This window comes from Pleurodeles waltl, chromosome 5 (assembly GCF_031143425.1).
Source record: "Pleurodeles waltl isolate 20211129_DDA chromosome 5, aPleWal1.hap1.20221129, whole genome shotgun sequence".
NCBI classification, from domain to species: Eukaryota; Metazoa; Chordata; class Amphibia; order Caudata; family Salamandridae; genus Pleurodeles; species Pleurodeles waltl.
Genome location: NC_090444.1, coordinates 540,288,751 through 540,310,062, shown reverse-complemented (window position 1 = coordinate 540,310,062; position 21,312 = coordinate 540,288,751).

The following is a 21,312-nucleotide window of genomic DNA, read 5'->3' as shown; positions in this document are numbered from 1 at the left end:
CACCTACATGGGGTGGCATCTTGAGTCTTTTCAGTAAGGGACCATCCCCAAACAGAAACCTGCCCCTGCCACCATTCCCACACAACGTATTGAAACTGTCAGGTCGGCTGGCTTTTGTTGCCAGATTATACACTGTGGGCCCAATTTACAAAGGTAAACTTAGAACAAAAGACCATGAGTAAAGTTAGTCTTTTTGGTCTAAGTTTAGACTTTTTGCCAAATTTAGACCGAAAGTCTAAACTTAAACCAAAAGTCTAACTTTACTACAAGTAAAGATATACTTTTGGTCTAACTTTACTACAAGTAAAGTTAGACTTTAGGTCTAAACTTAGACTTTTGGTCTTAGTTTACCTTTGTGAATCAGGTCCACTGATTGGACACAATAATTATGAGACTAAAAATAAGAGAGTGATGAAAAGAAGAAAACCCAAGATATACCTGCCTGGGGCAATAATTACATTCAGCAAAAGATTCTCATCTGGCTGTCTGATGTGCCTGCTTATGTGGGGATGGGGAAAAAAGGCCACTCAAAGGGGAGGGTGGGTTCCCTCTCCCATCTCAAAGTCTGTACATCATGGATGCACGATAAAGCCTGAGCTCTAAACCCCCCATTTTACACCACCCACCTCTAGTCCTGTACCCCAAGAGATCATGACAGTGAATTGACAACTTTGGAGACATGCTAAGGCTTCTTTAGTAATGGATGATGTGTCATGGAATCAATGGAGACTGGTCAACTTCTAAAGAACAGACACATGCATGTGAAAACAGGCATATAGATTATTATGCAAATATACAAAAAAGTGCTTAAGTGCATTCAGATGAAAATATGAAACTGCGCATGCTCACATTTGCTACAGAGCAGTGCTCCTATGCTCTTCCATTATACATATTGCAACCCTGTTGTGAAGTGCCAGTAGTTTCACTTTCAAAGGAACGAAGTGGTGTGACGCCACAAGATCCTGCGGCGCCCCACTTGCGGGCCGCGGTCAGGTTGGCAGTCCATGTCCTGGACGTCTGTTTCTGCCACGGGCCGCGTTTTGGGGCATGTTTCGGGACGCTGCCTATTTTCCAGTCCGCCACGCGATCTGTACATCTTTCTTTGGGCGCTGTGCCCGCCTTTTGCCCTTATAATATCTCTTACCTATTTTTTCTGCCTTTTTTTCTTTCTTCTTGTGGTTTCCCTCTTAGCCATATCTTCCTCTTCCCAGGAGTCTGTGTTTCCTTCCCTACATGCTTTGCTTCCTCTTTTACACCGTGGCCACTGGAAAGGGTCGCCCTTACCTTGGTCAGTCCAGAACCAGCAAGAGACCAGGTGGTGCCTCGAGATTGACAGATAACCGCACTAAGAAGCATTCAGATTGTGACAAGTGGAGGTGCTCAGTACCTTTTTAGTCAGTTTGGGCACTGCTGACACCCAAAAGGGAAAGAGGTGCTGAGAGGATATTTGTAAATAAAGAGGTGTAGGTGGAAAGCCTTTCATGAAAAGAGGTGTATAATTGGACCTTTAGGTCTTTACAAAGGGGTATCATGTGTTTTCAAGTGGTCCATATTGTTGTGCTGACCAGGCGCAGAGGTGTACCTATAGAGCACCTGCATTTCTAAATGCACTTTTTTCCCCTGGAAGGATAGACGTTTATCTGTGTAACTTGTGTGCCTCTGTATTATGCGACTTCCTGGTATTTTGTCCTCGTGGTGTAGATGTGCGATGTATGCTTGTGAAATATATGTACCTCTGGATACATATTAGTCCCTATAAATGTGCTGGTGTTTACTTGTGAAAAATATGTACCTTTAGATAGTATTATACCACTGATAGAGCATTTTGTATGCTCTAATTCGAGGTCGCTGAAACTTTGCATCTGTTTATCTAGGGAATCAGGTAACAAATCAATCAACATTAATTTATCATTGTAACCAATTTTGCCACGCAATAAGGACCTAAAGTGGAAATAAAGTTAAAGAGTTTCATTACAAATTAGCACTTAAGTTAATGTAAACAAATCTCAAGAACAAGTTATAAAGATACGGAATAACAACTGAGTAACTTAATCTTCTGAAGAAATTCAAACGTATCACCATGGACAAAACAGAAATTCTGTCACTGCTATTCAAAATATCGATAACAATATTTGATGTACCCAAAATAGATGCTGGCCATTTCTCTTACACATGAGTGCAAGTTAAAAGACATATAACTAAGTAAATCTATGGATCAATAAGGAAACTCACCAAGAGTCTAAGGGCCTGATTTAGATCTTGGCGGAGGGGAATACTCCGTTGCAAATGTGGCTGATATCCCGTCCACGGTGTTATGATCCCATTATGTCCTATGGAGTTTGTAATACGGCGGTTCGAATATCCGTCACGTTTGTGACGTAGTATTCCAGCCGTTGAGATATAAATCAACCCCTGAGCTTTAAAAAAAAGAAAAATCTATCTAGAAAAGTGCATCAGGATAAAATGTGAGGAGAAGTAGCAAGGCAAAAATTAATGAGGAAATAAAAAGGAAATTGTAAGGGAAGGTGTCAGCATTTCAGAAGCTTGGTCAAAGGTCGTCTCAGAGAGTTAAGTGCAAGCCTAAGCAACTCTCAGAGAACCATGGTGACAAAAGGGGAATCAGAGGTCTGTACCTCACAAAGTCCAGAAGAAAAGTCTGCAACATCAAACTGTAAAAGTCCTAGTTAATTCTGAACAACTCGATCAGTTACCGCCTTGTGGCTCATGACAGTACAAACTATATTATTCTTCTGTTCCACCGGTGCAACTTGAAACAGCAGTTCCCATATCAGTCCTGAAAATTCTGTTGTCCTTGGTCCTCTGTACATCTTTGCAACATGTATGAAAAAGGGACAGTCATTTCAATCTTGAGCTCCAAATGTTCCACCTTGAAGAACTTGTCAAAGCCCAGCTCACCTGAGTTCTTGTTCAGTTCTGATGGAGGTTGAAGACAATCCGACCCCACCCTGAAACTGCTTGTTCCAGCACACTAGTTTTTAAAACAGTGCACTAAGAACAGAAGCTCAAGGGAAGGGGGGAAGTGGATAAAATAAAAAAAGAGAGACAACACCGTTCTTGCGTTTCCACTGTTGAAGTGCTGCACAAATCTGCGGCCCTTTCTGACTTCTGTAGAAACTGGTGCCTAATGAAACATAAACAAAGAACAGATAAGTGCAACCTATTCCTAAATGGGTTCCTGACTATCCCTTTATTTATTAGAAATTCTCTTCTAAAAGTACCTCTTGGATCCTGGTCTCTAGTTTCCAGGTTTGGAATGTGTTACTGCTCTGGGATGTGTTTTCTATTACTGTAAAACTTTTTTTCCCATATTTGCAGAATCTTTTATAAAACAAATACTGTACTTTTACATCAAAATACAGCATGTAATTTGTGCAAGTCCTTGATTTACTGTTTGCCTTGCTGTTAATGGTTTCCACTGTTCGATTCTTAAAAGTTCCATGAGAAAAAACAATGTTTGCTTCACAAAGTTCTGCAAAATATTCTTGTAACAAAGAGTTTGAATCACAATGTTCGTGGAAGGTATTTCGTTTCAAATTGTCTATACAGGAATCCAGAAATTGTTGTCAAAGTTCTTTCAGGTAATAAAAGGTTTTGCACTTACTTGTTGCTGGCAAGAGATACTGATCAGTCTAACCTTGTCTTCTTTCTCTTTTGAAGGTTACTCATAGTAGAGAGGCTGAAGCAAGGAGGAACCGGAAACCGGAAGAAGGAAGAGCCAGAAGCTGCGCCCATTGAAGTCAATGAAAGTCTGTAAAGAGCAGGAGTGCCAGCGCCGAGGGATCTGTTCTCAGGTAAGCGGGAGGTAGACGAGCACAAGCACTGAGTGAGGCTCGGGGGATGCCTTTTATAGACAGGGCTAGGTGTGGTTTGAAGGGCTGGGTGTGGTCCTCACATGCTGCACATGTTCTTGGAAGGTGTGCAGAGCTGGGTGTGGTTTGAAGAGCTGGGTGTGGTCCTCACATGCTGCACATGTTCTTGAAAGGTGTGCAGAGTTTCAGTTATTATGCAAATGAGTTGGATTAACACATGGCCTAGGGAGGAGTGTTTTAAAGAAGCCTTGGTAAAAGCAAGGCCCAATGTGTAAACAAAACAGCACATTAAACAACATACACAGAAGCCTGGGGGGTGGGGAAGGTGAGATAACAAGAAAGGCTTTCAATAGTAAGTTTAAAAGGGAGCTATTACAGAACCCACTAGTGCAGTGAGAGGGGACATGCTCTTTGCTGTGTACAAACCCTAACAGTTGCCCCCCTCAAAGGCCCTCCTACAGGATGGGGTTTTCCTGGATTTTTTAAATAAAACCGTCTAATCAGCTGTGGGGCATATACATATGATGCTGTTTCCCATGAATTCTCAGATTCATCATATCCTTTCCATTCTACTAAATAAAACAGACGTCCACTAATTCTTTTTGAGTCTTTTATGCTTTTCACTTCATATTCCAGATTTCCCTTAATTGGTATGGGCGGAGGTGGTGGTTCAGGTCGGGTTTTTGAGTTGTACGGCTTAAGCAAGGACACATGGAATGTAGTATGTACTGGATATTCTTTTGGTAAATCTAATTTTACTGTTACCGGGTTTACTATGGCAGTTATACTAAAGGGTCCAATGAAACGTGGTTGCAGCTTTCGGGATCCCTCTATGTTTAGGTTCTTTGTGGAGAGCCATACCTTGTCACCAATTTTATACATTGGGGCCTCAGACCTGTGTTTGTCTGCTTGTCTTTTCATGCTTTCCTTGTACTTTAATAAATGTTTCCTGGCTTTGTCTTGTATGTCACCTAACCTCATTAGTCTATCCGTTACTGTAGGCAACAGGGAATCTTCTAACAAAATGGGTATAGCTCTTGGATGATACCCCTGCAAGAAATAGAATGGTGAGAAAAGTAGAGCTGAATGCTCAGTATTATTATAAACAAACTCTGCTACAGGGAGAGCTCCCAACCATTCACTAGAATAATCAGCCAATAAACAACGTAGCGTTTGAAGTAAGGTTTGGTTCAGTCGTTCAGTCTGTCCATCTGTCTCTGGGTGGAAAGCAGTGGATAAGGCCACATCTATTTTCAGTTTTTCACATAATTTTTTCCAAAATCTGGAGTTGAACTGGCTCCCTCGGTCTGAAACCACTTTGCTTGGCAAACCATGTAAACGCACAATTTCCCTTATAAAAATATCGGCAAATTCTGCCGCCGTGGGTAATTTCCGTAATGGTACAAAATGTGCCATTTTAGATAAAAAATCCACTATAACCAACACTGTTGTGAAGGATTTTACAGGTGGTAAACCTACAATAAAGTCTACGCTCACAGTGTGCCAAGGTTGTTTGGGTGTTGGCATTGGTATTAACAAGCCGTCAGGAGCCTTATGAGAAGATTTATGTCTTGCACAAATTGGACAGGTAGTGACAAATTGCTTAATGTCCTTTCTTATAGTGTCCCACCAAAAGTGTTTTTGCACATTTTCCAGGGTTTTTACCCAACCAGGATGACCTGCCAAGGGTGAGGCGTGATGCCAAATTATCACCTGTGTTTGTAATTCAGAGGTGGGCACTAACAGCATGTTGTCGTGATACAATAAACCTCGTTGTATTGTGTTATGGGAATCCTTTAACCAATCCTGAGGTGCTATTTGCATGTGTGCATTATATAGATCTGTGATGAAATCCTTCTGTTGTACTGGTGCCAACAACTTTTGGGGAGGAATAATGGGTTCTCCTATTTTATCTTGTTTCATGTCTGAGGTATGTCTGTATGTAGATAACACATCAGATTGAATTTGTTGTGCACCTGGTCTATAGGTTATAACAAAGTCAAATGTGCTAAAAAAATTTAACCAGCGCATCTGACGTGGTGTTAGTGCTTTAAGTGATCCAAAAAACTGTAGGTTCTTATGGTCAGAAAAGATTGTAACTGGGTACTTGGCTCCCATTAAATGGTGCCTCCATTCTGAAAAGGCTACTTTGATAGCTAGTAGTTCCCTTTCAGCCACAGTGTAATTTTGTTCAGCTGGCAATAACTTTTTGGAATAGAAGGCTATAGGATGTAACTGGCCATCTACTGCATCTCGTTGAGAGAGAACTCCTCCTAAAGCTACTTGTGAAGCATCCGCTTCAACAAAAAAGGGCAAGTCAGGATCAGGATGTTTCAGAATTGGGGCTGAAGTGAACTTTTGTTTTAGGAGTTGAAAGGCGTGTGCTGCCTCATCAGTCCAAAGAAATCGTTGCCCTTTCCGCAACAAGGTAGTTATTGGGGCCGCAATGTCTGCAAAATGTGCAATAAACCTCCTATAAAAATTGGCGAAACCCAGAAATTTCTGAATATCTTTTACAGAGGATGGTTCTGGCCAATCAGCAATAGCACTGATTTTCTTTACATCCATAGTTATTCCTTGAGGTGACAGGCAGTATCCTAAAAAGTCCACCTTGTTGACATTAAAAGTACACTTTTCTAACTTAGCAAAAAGATGATTTTCTTTTAACTTTGATAATACTGCACGAACATGTTGGGTATGTTCTTCTGAGTTCTTAGAGTAAATGAGGATGTCGTCTATGTATACTATGACACAAACGTCCAGGAATTCGTGTAGGACCTCATTTATAAAGAACTGAAAGGCCGCAGGGGCATTACATAACCCAAAGGGCATTACTGTGTACTCAAATAAACCAAACTTTGTCTTGAAAGCTGTCTTCCACTCATCCCCCTCTTTTACTCAGCCCAGGTGGTAAGCTCCCCGCAGATCTAGTTTAGTGTATACAGTAGAATGTCTTAATTGATCCAACAACACAGGTATTAGAGGATGAGGATATTTAGGGCCTGATTCTAACTTTGGAGGACGGTGTTAAACCGTCCCAAAAGTGGCGGATATACCACCTACCGTATTACGAGTCCATTATATCCTATGGAACTCGTAATACGGTAGGTGGTATATCCGCCACTTTTGGGACGGTTTAACACCGTCCTCCAAAGTTAGAATCAGGCCCTTATTCTTTATTGTAGCCTTATTTAGTCCTCTATAATCGATACACGCGCGCAGGAATTTATCCGGCTTCGGGATAAAAAAGAGTGGAGATGACACCGGAGATGTGGAATGACGGATGAACCCAGACTGTAGTAGGTCATCTAGGTAGGTTCTTAAGTATTTGGTTTCTTCGTCAGTCAAAGCATATACTCTGTTATTAGGTAAAGGGGCCACTGGGATAAGATCTATACGGCAGTCATAAGACCGATGTGGGGGCAGCACACTAGCCTTTACTGGATCAAAGACGTCTTTAAAGTCAGAATATTCAGGAGGGAGACTTGGTTCATCTTGTGTAACACTAGCACAGTGTAATACTGTGCTCTGTTCTGTACCTGCTTCTTGATAGCAATTGGTTCTACAGAAAGAGGAATCCAAAGTAACAGTTCTATTCACCCAATCAATTTTTGGGTTATGAGTTGTTAACCAGGGTACCCCGAGAATCAAACCAAAATTAGGAGTATCTATCAGATCAAAGCTAATCACCTCTGTGTGCCCGTTCTGACAGACCATAACAAGTGGACTTGTTTGTTTTATGATTAATCCAGAGGTAAATTCTGACCCATCCACTGCACATACTGCTTCTGGACAAGGCTTTAGGCACATAGGAAGTCCTAAGATTTCAGCTAACTTATAATCCACAAAACTTCCTGTCGCGCCTGAGTCCAGAAGGACAGGGAGAGAATGCCTCACTTGGGTAGTAACAATTAAAACGACCTGAATTATGAAATGTCTAGGTATGTGCGGTACCCTGAAGGCTGCAGCATTAGAGGTTTGATTAAGATGTTTTCTCGAACAAGTAAACTCTCCCCTTGTCGAGCTTAATCGTTTCCCGATTCAGTTGAGGAGGTGGAGGAAACAGCACCCTTTCGTGGAGTTTTAGGCTTTACTGGACATTCTCTGGCAAATGACCTGCCCTGCCACAATATAAACATAATTGAAATTTTCTCCTTCTTTCTTTTTCCTCTAATGTGAGTGGACCTCTGAGTGTCCCTATTTGCATAGGCTGTGGTTCAGGGAGTTTACTATCTGTGTCTTTCTTCTCGTGTCTAATAAAAGTTAACCGTGATTCCAGTTTGTATTTATCTCCCTTTCTTTCTCCTAGTCTATGTTCTAATTTCACAACTAAATCTACAAAGTCTGAATAGTCTTTTGGCAAATCAACGATATGAGCCAGCGCGTCTTTTAACTCGTCTCTCAAACCTTTATAAAAAAGGGAGACACGCTTTTCTTCTGGCCACTGTGTCTCAGTGAGTAAACGATTAAAACTAGTGAGATAGGTCAATAAATCCTTGTTACCTTGTTTAAGATTTAAAAGCTCATTATCACTTGCCTGCATGAAAGTGTGTTTTGCAAAAAGGCTGGTCATGGTACGTTTAAATTGATTCCAATTATGGAGGATGGGATCATCTCTATCCACGAAAGGAATTGACCAATTGGCTGCTGTGCCACCCAAATAAGACAAGACGAATGCCACTTTCGTATCATCAGTAGGGAACTGTTGTGGCTTACAAATGAAGTGTAATTGACATTGATTGATAAAAACATGGAATTTGTTACTATCTCCATGAAAACGTTCAGGTGCTGCTAAGGGCAGAACATTAGGAACATTAACAGTAACCTCAACTGGGGAAGGCAAAGTTGTATGTTTTGATGGCGCCCCTGTCTCTGAGGAGGTTTTAAACAAAGGCGTAGAAGCTGTGTTCCACTGAGATCCCCTAAATTTATACCTGCTTAAATCCTGTTTTAAAGAGGTATTCTCCATCTTTAATCTCTCTATTTCCTCTTGCATATGTTGCAAGATGCCAGACACTGATTCATTATGAGCCAAGTCCTCATTTAGGGCCTGCGCCATATCCGTGACGACAATGCCCTCTATTTCTTCCCCGGTATTCATCGTCCACCAGAACTGAAATTTTTTAAAGGCTTGTGCTTCTGTCAAAGCCCAGCTCACCTGAGTTCTTGTTCAGTTCTGATGGAGGTTGAAGACAATCCGACCCCACCCTGAAACTGCTTGTTCCAGCACACTAGTTTTTAAAACAGTGCACTAAGAACAGAAGCTCAAGGGAAGGGGGGAAGTGGATAAAATAAAAAAAGAGAGACAACACCGTTCTTGCGTTTCCACTGTTGAAGTGCTGCACAAATCTGCGGCCCTTTCTGACTTCTGTAGAAACTGGTGCCTAATGAAACATAAACAAAGAACAGATAAGTGCAACCCATTCCTAAATGGGTTCCTGACTATCCCTTTATTTATTAGAAATTCTCTTCTAAAAGTACCTCTTGGATCCTGGTCTCTAGATTCCAGGTTTGGAATGTGTTACTGCTCTGGGATGTGTTTTCTATTACTGTAAAACTTTTTTTCCCATATTTGCAGAATCTTTTATAAAACAAATACTGTACTTTTACATCAAAATACAGCATGTAATTTGTGCAAGTCCTTGATTTACTGTTTGCCTTGCTGTTAATGGTTTCCACTGTTCGATTCTTAAAAGTTCCATGAGAAAAAACAATGTTTGCTTCACAAAGTTCTGCAAAATATTCTTGTAACAAAGAGTTTGAATCACAATGTTCGTGGAAGGTATTTTGTTTCAAATTGTCTATACACGAATCCAGAAATTGTTGTCAAAGTTCTTTCAGGTAATAAAAGGTTTTGCACTTACTTGTTGCTGGCAAGAGATACTGATCAGTCTAACCTTGTCTTCTTTCTCTTTTGCAGGTTACTCATAGGAGAGAGGCTGAAGCAAGGAAGAACCGGAAACCGGAAGAAGGAAGAGCCAGAAGCTGGGCCCATTGAAGTCAATGAAAGTCTGTAAAGAGCAGGAGTGCCAGCGCCGAGGGATCTGTTCTCAGGTAAGCGGGAGGTAGACGAGCACAAGCACTGGGTGAGGCTCGGGGGATGCCTTTTATAGACAGGGCTGGGTGTGGTTTGAAGGGCTGGGTGTGGTCCTCACATGCTGCACATGTTCTTGGAAGGTGTGCAGAGCTGGGTGTGGTTTGAAGAGCTGGGTGTGGTCCTCACATGCTGCACATGTTCTTGAAAGGTGTGCAGAGTTTCAGTTATAATGCAAATGAGTTGGATTAACACATGGCCTAGGGAGGAGTGTTTTAAAGAAGCCTTGGTAAAAGCAAGGCCCAATGTGTAAACAAAACAGCACATTAAACAACATACACAGAAGCCTGGGGGGGGGAAGGTGAGATAACAAGAAAGGCTTTCAATAGTAAGTTTAAAAGGGAGCTATTACAGAACCCACTAGTGCAGTGAGAGGGGACATGCTCTTTGCTGTGTACAAACCCTAACAGAACTCTACTTGTAAATTAATAGCACATCTATTTTCAAACTAACAATTAATGAGAGTACGCCTGTAATAAGATGACATGTCAGCAAAAAAGACAAACAGTTCTCACGTTAAAAAAAATTCAGGCCTAGTCAAGCTAACATTAAACTAATGTGTATTTAATTTCACTTTATACTGTGCATATATTAACTTCTGCATTAATATGAATGGGAAGTATTTATCTCAGTCACGATTGCAAGTTACAGTTCATATAAATACAGACTTTGCTAATACATGGGCACAGACGTAATGCAGAAGCACATTTTAAACATTAGTGCACACATTACATAAACGGCTATTGCTTAATTTGCAAATACATTCAAATAGTGTGATGATGGTTAACATAAATACTCAGTGATTACAATTCATTTAACAAGGTTAATACATCCAATACATGATTTCCCTATCACTACAGCGAAAGCACTTTAACAGTGACTTCGTGTGCAGCAGTTTACATTTCGGGAACTGCTAAAGCACACATTATACGAAATGTTATGGGTACATACAGTTCATAATAGTCACATCAGAGGTGTCATCCAAATATATGCTGCTCCACCACGCCTGTCCCACTTGTTCCCTGTACATGTGTTAGTTGGCACATGTGAAATAGAAAGTGTATATAACACTCAATACAATATAACTATAGGTGCACAGATGTATGCTTTTGAAATGCACATTATCTCTAGATGGTAAAATAACACACCTGTACAACCTAGTTCCTATAAATCTGCTGGTGTATGCCTCTGAAACTGAAGTACCTGTAAACAACATAGGGGGTTATTCCACCTTTGGAGGAGGTGGTAATCCGTCCCAAATGTGACGGATTTACCACCAGCCGTATTACGAGTTCCATAGGATATAATGGACTCGTAATACGGCTGGTGGTATATCCGTCACTTTACTGTCACTTTTGGGACGGATTACCACTTCCTCCAAAGTTGGAATAACCCCCATAATATCCCACCTGGTCCCTATAGGTGTGCATGTGTATACATGTGAAATAAATCTGGCACCAAATAGCGTAATATCAAACTAATTCCACCCCAGGCTTGCTTAATGTGTGTAAGGTTTGATATGGCAAGATCACGCTTTATTGCTGCTGGTGCATCGAGACATGCAAATTCATACTTTAAGAATACATATACCACTACGTAGTGTACTGTCACACATATTTCTGTTGGTTCTCATAGATGTGCAGTTGTATATGTGAGTAGCTTGTCCCTCTGTATTGTGTATTACCACATCTATTGTAGGTGGGCCATATGGATGTGCAGGTGTATACCTTTGGAACACATGCATCTCTGCTTGTATATTACCACACTGTTAGAAATTGGGATTCCGGTTGTCAGAGTATGCACCCTGTACAAGCAGGAACCACAATTCTAGTCAGGGTAAGTCATATACACACTTGGAGATTACCTGTGCTTATCCTTTGGTAGCTTGGCACAGAGTAGTCAGGCTAATCCAAGGAGGCAATTTGTAAAGTATTTATGCAACACACACACACACACACACACACAGTAACTGTTTTTGAAATTGGGTCTCTGGCTGGCAGAGGTATGCAGCATGTCCAAGTAGGGACCGCAGTCCTAGTTAGAGTAAGTCAGATACACACCCTACACTAACCTGTGCTCATCCTCTGGTAGCTTGCCACAGAGCACTCAGGCTTAACTTAAGAGGCAATGTGTAAAGTATTTGTGCAACACTTCAATTACAGTAACACAGTTAAAGCATCACAAAAATGACTCCACACTAGTTTAGAAAAATAGAGAATATTTACCTGAATAAATAAGGCCAAAACAATAAAAATCCAATAAGTAGATCTTGAGATATACAATTTAAAGATTTCGGTGAAAATAACACCTAAAAACGCAAAGTGCCAACTGTGGTTATCTCATTGCGCTGGACCAGGACAAAGTCAAGAGTTCAGGTCAACTGCGATAGAGCGCGTGCTGGATACAGGGACCCACTTAGACCCGCTGAACACAGTACCTTAAATCCTGGTACACAGTCTGTGCGGTGTTGCTTTTGCGAGGCTTTGCAGCAGTTCCTGTGAGGACCACAGAGGACAGATCACCTTAGGCCCAGTTCCAACGGTCCAGGACTGGGGTGGTACACTTGGCAAGACAGACTTACAGATTCCAGAGTCCAGGTGCATGAGCAGATTGATTGGAAGTATTTTGTGACCCTGAGACTTCAAGAAAAAGGATGACAGTCAGCTGTTCCTTGGAGTCATTCTGGGTTGGAGAGATGCTGGTCCAGTCCTTCTCACTCCAAGGCAAGAGGGCGGCAGGCACAGGTCAGCACAGCAAAACAGGAGTACAGCAAAGTAGCAGTCCAATAGAGTGTCAGTCCTTTCAACAGCACAGCAGTCCTTCCTGGCAAAGTATCCATAGGTCCAGAAGTGTTCTGAGGTGGTGGTGTCTGAGATCCAGAATTTATTCTTCGATGCCCTGGTTCTGGAAGGTGAGCGAAGCTTCTAGAGGCATGTCTTTCAATTGCTGAGATGCCCTGCCTCCCCTGTCCTGGCTCCAAGCTGGCTGGAGTCATAATGCAGGGTTGTTAGGTCCTATTGTGTTTGGATAGGAGAAGCCTATTCAAGTGTAAATGAGGCTGTTCTAAGTTCTGCCCCCCATCAAGCCAGTCAATGGCTCTTTAAGGCCCATCAAATCACACCTAATCTCCCATTGTGTGTGGCTGTCTAGAGGGAATGCACAAGGTCCAGGCGTCACCCACACTAGATGTCTATTGGAGATAACCAGCAGGCACAGAGGGCTAAGAGCAGAAAAATGCCAGCTTTTGAAAAGTGGATTTTTAAAAATTATTATGATAAATTCGAATTTCCCATTAAAGAGGATTTATGGGGGACATGGCCAGGATGGTGACCAGTTGAGACACGCTTCTCAGTCTCTCCATCCCCACCATTTCTACAGCTATTCATAGCGCCCTTCCTGCCATGCATACATTGCTCCCTTGACCCCTGTGGATTCGTATTACCGTTTGCCCCTGACGCCTGCTTGTGGGTCTCCTGCAAGGGGCATATAAGCAAGGGTGTGGGCCCAGCCTGACTGTCATGAAGGGAGAGGTGGCGGACGCAGCAGAGGAGACCTGAACACCGGCCCGGTCGTAGGCCCTCTGTATCTGCAAAGAAGGCACCTACACCCTTCCACGCACAAACAGACCATTTGAGAACCCAAGTGGGGGCCCAGCATGGTGCATTCAGAGGGAGGCCTGATCATTATGCCTCCGGAGGTGCAGAGAATCAGACCCGGGCCTACTTCCTGCACCAGGAGTGGTGGTTATTGTGGGTGCTACTATTGCTGCCCCAATCAAGGGACTGCTATCAAGGTGCCCCCCCTCTCCTGGTCACTCAGTCACTCTGGAGGCCTTTTGAGGTGAGCGGGGCTCATGCCCCACATAGCAGCAGTCGGGCCTGGCATAGTCCTGAAGGGCATTGGCTGAAGAGGCGCATGTAGTGGCGGGCCGCATGGGGAATTTCAAAAGTGGCCTGCAGGTGCTCTGTGACAAGCACTCGGCATACCCACCAGATCAGATACTGATGAACCTTATGCCTAGCACGCAAATAGCCCATGATGCACTAGCAGACGCGCTATAATTGTAGTGGCACCATATTATCAGTGCCAATTCCAACTAGGCAGCTTTAGACCTCATCATGGGGAGGATTGTTCTGCAAGCAGTGAAGAAGGACCTATGGGCGGACTTGAGGGAGGTTCGCCGTAACCTGTAAGACCTGGGTGACAGGGTCTCTGCAGTGGAGGACCGTGAAATGGAACGAGACGAGGCGGTCAAATGGTTGCACCAGGTTATGCCTGCAAGAACACTGGGTGGGTCTGTCTAGATCTGATGGGGTGCCACCAGTGGATATTTTGACTTGTGTCCATGACTTCCAGTTGAAAGAAGATATTCTGCGCAAAGCAATAGAGAACCATCTGATACAATTCCGAGACTACACCAAGACCTGTCTGCAATAGCACTTCACCCTCTTACAACCCACTTACAAAATGTAGGTATTTTCTACTTCTGGGGCAACCAGTTCAGGATCATATTTTGCCATGATGGAAAATTGTTCCAGTTGAGATTACTATGTGGAACATACAGCATATTGGGCATTGTGGATTCGGACACCCAACCCGGTTGTGCTGACTCCCCCTCTGACACAAACTGCAAGAAAGCCCGATGGCAGTGAACCAAAAGCTCTCCCTCCAAGGCTCGCTTGGACTTTGCTACTATGAATAGGGAGAGACAATCATTGCTCCAGGCACTGTCTGGGGGTGCCGATGGAATTGCATGGAGGCCTTCTGCAGGCTTGTCATGCTTTCTGTGGTGGTAGGGCACTGCTGGGTGTCATTTTTTGCACAGGAACCCCTACCTTGCCTCTCATTAAGGCATGGAAGGTTTCCACTTCTGGTAGGTTTCCACTTCCAAAAAATGACTTTAACTCCATAAATTTGGCGCTCGACGGGTCTAGCACCAAAGTATAAATATGGAGTTAGTTTTGCACCGAATTAGAATTAAAACAAAATGACGCTAATTCAGTGCAAACAGAGTATAAATATGCCCCTTAGCGCAAATAAATGACACTAATCTGGTTAGAGTCATTTATTTTGACTCTAACCTGCCTAACGTCATTTTTTGGTGCAAAACCCCCTTCTTCTATACCGCCAGCCCCACCCGGCTAATGTCTTTTTTTTTTTTAACACTAGCCTACCCTTTGCACCAGGACAAGTAAAACAAAAAAATATATGCCCTGCCTTTTACTTACACTGCACCCTGTCCTATGGAACTACCTACGGCCTACCCTAGGGGTGTCTTATGTGTACTAAAAGGCTGCTTTAAAGCTTGGCAAGAGGTTTTGAAAGCCAAGTTGACATGACAGTAAAACTGTACATACAAGCTCTGCAGTGGCAGACCTTAGGCATGTTTACAGGGCTACTTGAGTGAGTGGGACAATCAGTGCTGCAGTGCTACTAGAGAAGGATCATTTTAAGGGAGATAAAAACTTGCCCGAGACGTTTTATCAAATGCTTGCAGGCCTGCTAGCAGCATTTTATTTACAGGCCTGGGGACTTATGGTGCACTTTCCTAGGGAATTATAGGTAAATTAAAGATGCCATTAGTGGATACACCAATGATAGCATGTTTTAGGGGAGTGAGTATGTTCCCTTTAGAATTGGTTAGCAGTGATAAAGTGCTTAACTCCTAAGGCCAAAAAAACAGATCAGCAAGAGTGAGGCAAGTTAGGCAACAAGTCTGGGTATGACTACCCTAAGGCTATCAGGTCTAACAGTAACACAATGAAAACACCACAAAAAATAGAGGGGTTGACAAATTGGTTATTCTTTTATGAGTAGAACAAAGCCAAAAGGATAAAAATTCAATAAGTAGAACCAGAGTTATGAATTTTTAAACAATAAGCAAAACGTAGTGCTTCGAAGTCAATAGTGCTCAGGGGTTACTGATCGAGAGCGGGTTGGCTACAAGGACCAGCCTTGGCCTGCTGAAAACAGTACCTTTGGAGGGAGCTACTTCGACGTTGAGGGCGGGATGTGAGGAGCAAGGTGGCAATGCCATTTGGTCGATCCGAAGAGTTCGTAGGCAGTGCCTTTCCATTGAGCCTCAAAGTCGGGAAAGTTTCAACATCGAGCAGTGCTGAAGATGAGCAGTATGTTGTTGTCCAGCCATGCACTCAGTAAAGCTTCAATGTGGAGCAGCACTGAAGATGGGTGCTGCATCATCATTGGTTTAAAATGCACTGGGTCTGATCAGTGCAACGGCAGTGATGCATCAGCATCAAGAGTTTCAGCACAGGGAAATTCACTTCCAAGGGCCCAGGAATGGGTTGGCACCACTTGGCAGGGCAGGACTCACAGATGGTAGAGTGAGTCCAGGTGCTGTGGGAGAGTTGCAGCCAGGCTTTGATGTCCCTGAGACTACAGAAAAACAGGGGGCAAGCCAACAGGCATTTGGAGTCACACTGGGTTCAAGTGAGATGGATCCAGTCATTGTCTTTAGCAGGGCAAAGTCCAGAAGACAGCAGATCCCCCCTCTCTTCCTGCCCAAGAAGAGCTATCAGAATGCAGATGAATGCAGGTGAGTTATCTGTCACTCCCACACTTCCTGTGGCTATCTAGATGAACTGCACAAAGTGTAGCTGTCACCCATCAAAGATGTGTATTGGAGGCAGGCTGCAAGGCACACAAAGCAGTAAGAGCAGAGAAATGCCAATTTTCTCAAAGTGGCATTTTTAAGACAGTAATGATAAATCCAACCTTACCATTATTTAGGATGTATCATCACCATTCCAAAGATGTGAAACATGATGCATCTACTCCTTCTTAATCAGTAATGACATCTTAAAAGTTTATTAAGGAATTCCCAATCCTAGTCTATGAGAGGAGTATGCCTCAAGTAGTGAAACAGACATTTGGCTGTTTTTCACTACCAGAACATGTAAAACTTAAAAGTGCTTGTCCTACCTTTTATTTACACAGTACCCGACTACCTGGGGCCTACCGTAAGAAAGATACAGCAAAAAGATGAGGTAAGCAGGCAAAAGGTTTGGGGGAAGGCCACCCTAAGGATGACAGGTCTAACACACATTCATTCTGAGTGATTTATTATGTGTGCAGATTTATAATTTGGGCCATGTGCAACTCTGTATTCTATTTTACTACACTTATTGCAGGTTGTCCATACATATGGGTACAGGGGGATGCTTGTACACCATGTGCACCCCTGCATTACATTTTCTAGGTGGGCAATATATATATGCTGGTGCATACATAAACAATACATGAACCTTTAAGTTGATTAATATCATACTTATTCAATCTGGTCCCTATGGATGTTGACATAAATACTTTAGAACCATGTTCCCTTTCTAGATACATAAATATCACACTTATTTAAAGTGGCCCTGATATAGGTGTGGAGGTATGCATGTGAAGTGCATTTTCCTGTAGCAAAAAGATTATACCTGATCCATACAGCTTTGCACATGTAGAGCAGGCGTGCTTCCGCAGTGTGTGATATAAGGATTTTTTCTATCTACCCTGCTATTCAATTGATTATTCTTGGGTCCCATTTTACAAGCTTGGGAAATGTTCATCTGGCTGATGGCAACAGACTCTCAGTGGGACTACTGAGAGTACACAAGAAATCCTGGAGCTGCCTTCTCAGTGCCCCACACCTCACACCAAAACCATGGGAAGTAATGCTGACCTGGGCCTTTGGGAGCCAGGAAGTGGGATGGTTTCCAGAGCACATGGGTGTTCAACTGCCACTATGTACAGTTAGCCAAGATGCTTATTGACTTATCTGTCTTGGCACACCCACATCAATACACCTGATGGTTTATAACAGGAATGGGCCATGGATCACCAAGTCTTAGAATGTTTTCCTGGGTGGCTGTCTGAATACAATATATTTAACATATTGAGTATGTTCAACATCTGCCAAAGGCACAGGTTTTCTTCTGAAGTGTGGACACATTTACCTGCCAGTTTACCTCATATTCAAGCCAAGAATACTTTTAAGGGAGATAAAAGCTTGGCTGAGACTTTTTATCAAATGTTTTTCAAACAAAATTGTGGGTTTGTCCTTAACAGGTTTGCCATCTATCTGCATCGTTAAGATGTGTGCAGTGTAATCTGGTTTTAGAGCAGCTCCTGGCACCTCAGTGCCAATTGGTTTTGGAATAACAAAATAATTTTACAGAATACCAACACTTTGATAAACACCAACAGTCCTTCACACCTGCCGTCTTGGAGGAGAACGCAGGCAGTTCTCTGGTCAAGTAGTTTTAAAAACATTCTTTGCAGGCCACTAGTTGCCCTTGAGGGCAGGTACAAGAACTGCCCTTACCCTGAAATGCTTCTGATAGTTGTCCTGTGCTCCTGAACCTGCAGGACTTAATAAAACAGCGGCAACATAGCATGTTGGCCTGGATATCTTCTGATATATATTTCTGTACATGCAGTGGATTAGTTAGATAACTAAAGCCGTAAACCCAGGACCCAACAGCCCTCTTTTCTTCCATTCATCTTCAGCCCTTCTTTCACACACCTCTGTTTCACTCCTGCCACACACCTTGCTAAGGCCCGTAAAGTGTGTAGGGGGATATGCAAAGTGGATCAATAGTGAATAAAGGAGAGAGAGTCATTAATGCCAGGAGATGGCAGTGCAAGGGTTTCCTGCCCGAGTCTATTGGGATTTTGAAAGCTCATGGAAAGTTGTGTGGGTCTCTACCACTGTTAAGAACTCAATGTTGCTCCAAAGATTGAAACTGTCACCCGCATTTTCAAAAGAGAAAGGCCATAGATATATTTTGTAGGCATTAGAAAGCATACTCTGCTTTTGAGCTGTGTAATAAACGCAATATTCAATAAAGCATCTTATTTTACTTGACTCATGCTGCAAGTGGATCCACTGTCACATACTTCAGAACAGGGTTGGGGCTGTCCTTCTTTTAAATGTCCTTTTCAGGCTGCTCTCCAGACCCAGACTTTGTGTACTAAGGCCCCTCATAGCTGAGTAATCTCCAGCCTGGAGCCCAGAGTCAGTTCCTGAGGAGCTGGGGGCCCAAGGGCAGAGATCCGACAGGGGAGTGGCCCCATGCAAATCCCCTCCCCATAGAGGAATAATTTATACAGCATACCCACTTTGCACCAACCTTAAGGGGCTTGGCCCATTCCTGGTGGATTTCAAGGGAATGCTAGTGGAGCACTATGCACTTGATATTCATATTTTTCACTTTTAAGCAAGCTAATATTTAAGGCGGCATTTCTCTGATTACGTTGGGCTGATTTTCATCCTCTTGGGCTTCTTTCATCCTCATGGCCAGGAGCATTTTCATCAGTTCTCCTAGCCTCTAAAGGGGTGCCTTTAGCAGGGAGCTGGATTTTCTGGATCCCTCCACCTGCCTTCACCTGCATGCCTCCTAGTGTGCCTCTCCTGCTGGCGAGGGCAGCCCCTCCGCAATCTTCCCCCTCAGTGCACATGTATGTTTGTCTGGCCGTCTCAGCTGGCCAAACACACATGCGCAGTAGGCTCTCTCCAGCCCGGCAACATAGTTGCCGGGCTGGAGAGAGCATGCACAGGCTCCCAGTCTGCCTGGGAGCACCCTGGCTTGGCGCTCCCAGCAGACAGGATTGTCTGCAGGGAAGGCTGGGAGCCTGTGCCTGCATGCAGCAGAGGAGATGGAGGAGTGAAGCGGCGTGAGGGCATGCAGGTAAGTTTTTTTTATACTATTTTTTTAAATTAAATTGTACCCCCTCCCAGCCCCAACCCCTGCGTGCTGCCTCCGCCCCACCCCGCGTGAGCGCAGCGAGCTGCAACTGGAGCTGAGCCAGAGAAATATGACAAACTTTGAAGTCCCATGTAATTTGGATGTCAGTTATAGTGAGAACTGTCAATTCAAACTCAGTGTGCATGGTTTACCCTAGTCTGGTACCTGCCTAAAAACTGTAAGCGTGAGTGAAGTGAACTTGTGCTTTAGGGCAGATTTCACCTATGTGTATAATACAATAAAAACACCAGAGATTTCCTAGTCAGCACTATATACCTACCATATGAATGGTCACTCATATTGAAAGGCCTACCCCGAGGTCAGCACCTTGAAGAATCCCGTGTGTGACAGGCTACCTGTTTAAAGATGCAGGCTTTACACAACAGGAGTCTCACACGGCCTGCACGTGTGCAAATGCTTGCACAAAAGTGTAACCAGCCTAGTGCCACTTACCCTAGCTGGCCTTATCTTAAAAGGAAAAGATGGGCATTGATGGTTAACTCGCTCAGTTCAATTACTGTAAACAGTAAAAGTCCAAGAACTGGGTAGTCAAAAGTGAAAAATCCTAGTGGACTAAACGGGAGGAACCCATTTGCTACAGTGTTGAATAGCACAATCAATTCTAGCTTCATGTCATCAATGGTGTCACTAGTGGCATGTAATGTAATGTTGCTGCAGATATAATTTATAATATTATTTCTTATTTTGTCCATGCTTATAGTTAATACATTCTGCATCAATTACACTAACAATGCTTATCTTTACAGATTCTAACTTTTCTTTCTTTCCCCATCGAAGGTAACAAGCCTTTAGAGCTAATATTAATTTTCTATGGAGGCTGGCAGCCCTCCAGGGGTACTTTTTGTCTTTATGGGCTTGGCAAGCCCCCCAACCTCCCATGATGTGAGAGAACTGGACAGCTGTCAACTGTCCACTCGGATACACCTATGTGCAGGCAGAACAGGATGGCGCATCTCACAAGCGTCCTAGTTTCTACAGACACAATGTTGATACACAATAAGTTCCTGAATTCTTTATTCCATCTTTTTGGGAACTCTGCAGAAGGGATTTTCTGCACCATAAATTAGCGCACTGGTGCCAAAACACATCAACCAATTTAGCATCTTCGTATACATAATTGATGAATACCAGTGCATTTATTGTTGTACCACAAAAAGAACACAAGATGGTGTATAAAAAATGATGTTATAATCAGGGCCACTGAAATTTAGCAGCAGGAGAACACCAAATTATATGGCTGGGTTAGTGCACTTGTTTATTTAGAGGAACTCTACACTTGATTATGGACATTCACTGTATGGCCTGTGGGTTACTTGTGCCTGGCCAGAAAATTTTGCATGGTCATCTGTGAACAGTAGTACTGGACTTTTGTTTACTGGACTGACCGTGTACAGTCAGAAGAGCTGAAGACAATCTGTCAAGCATTTTTAGGGCCGAGCGCAAAGTGCTCTGTCCCTCTTCTCATCTCTCTTTAGGCGGATTTTAACCACGCCCATGTTACGTCAGTCACTTTCATTGGTCCGTGGGCTTGCCTTTTAAAATCTGCTTGTTTTCATTCGTGAAAGGCATGCATACGTCATGCCTTTTACAGTGTTTGGCCCTCCTCAAGAGCACC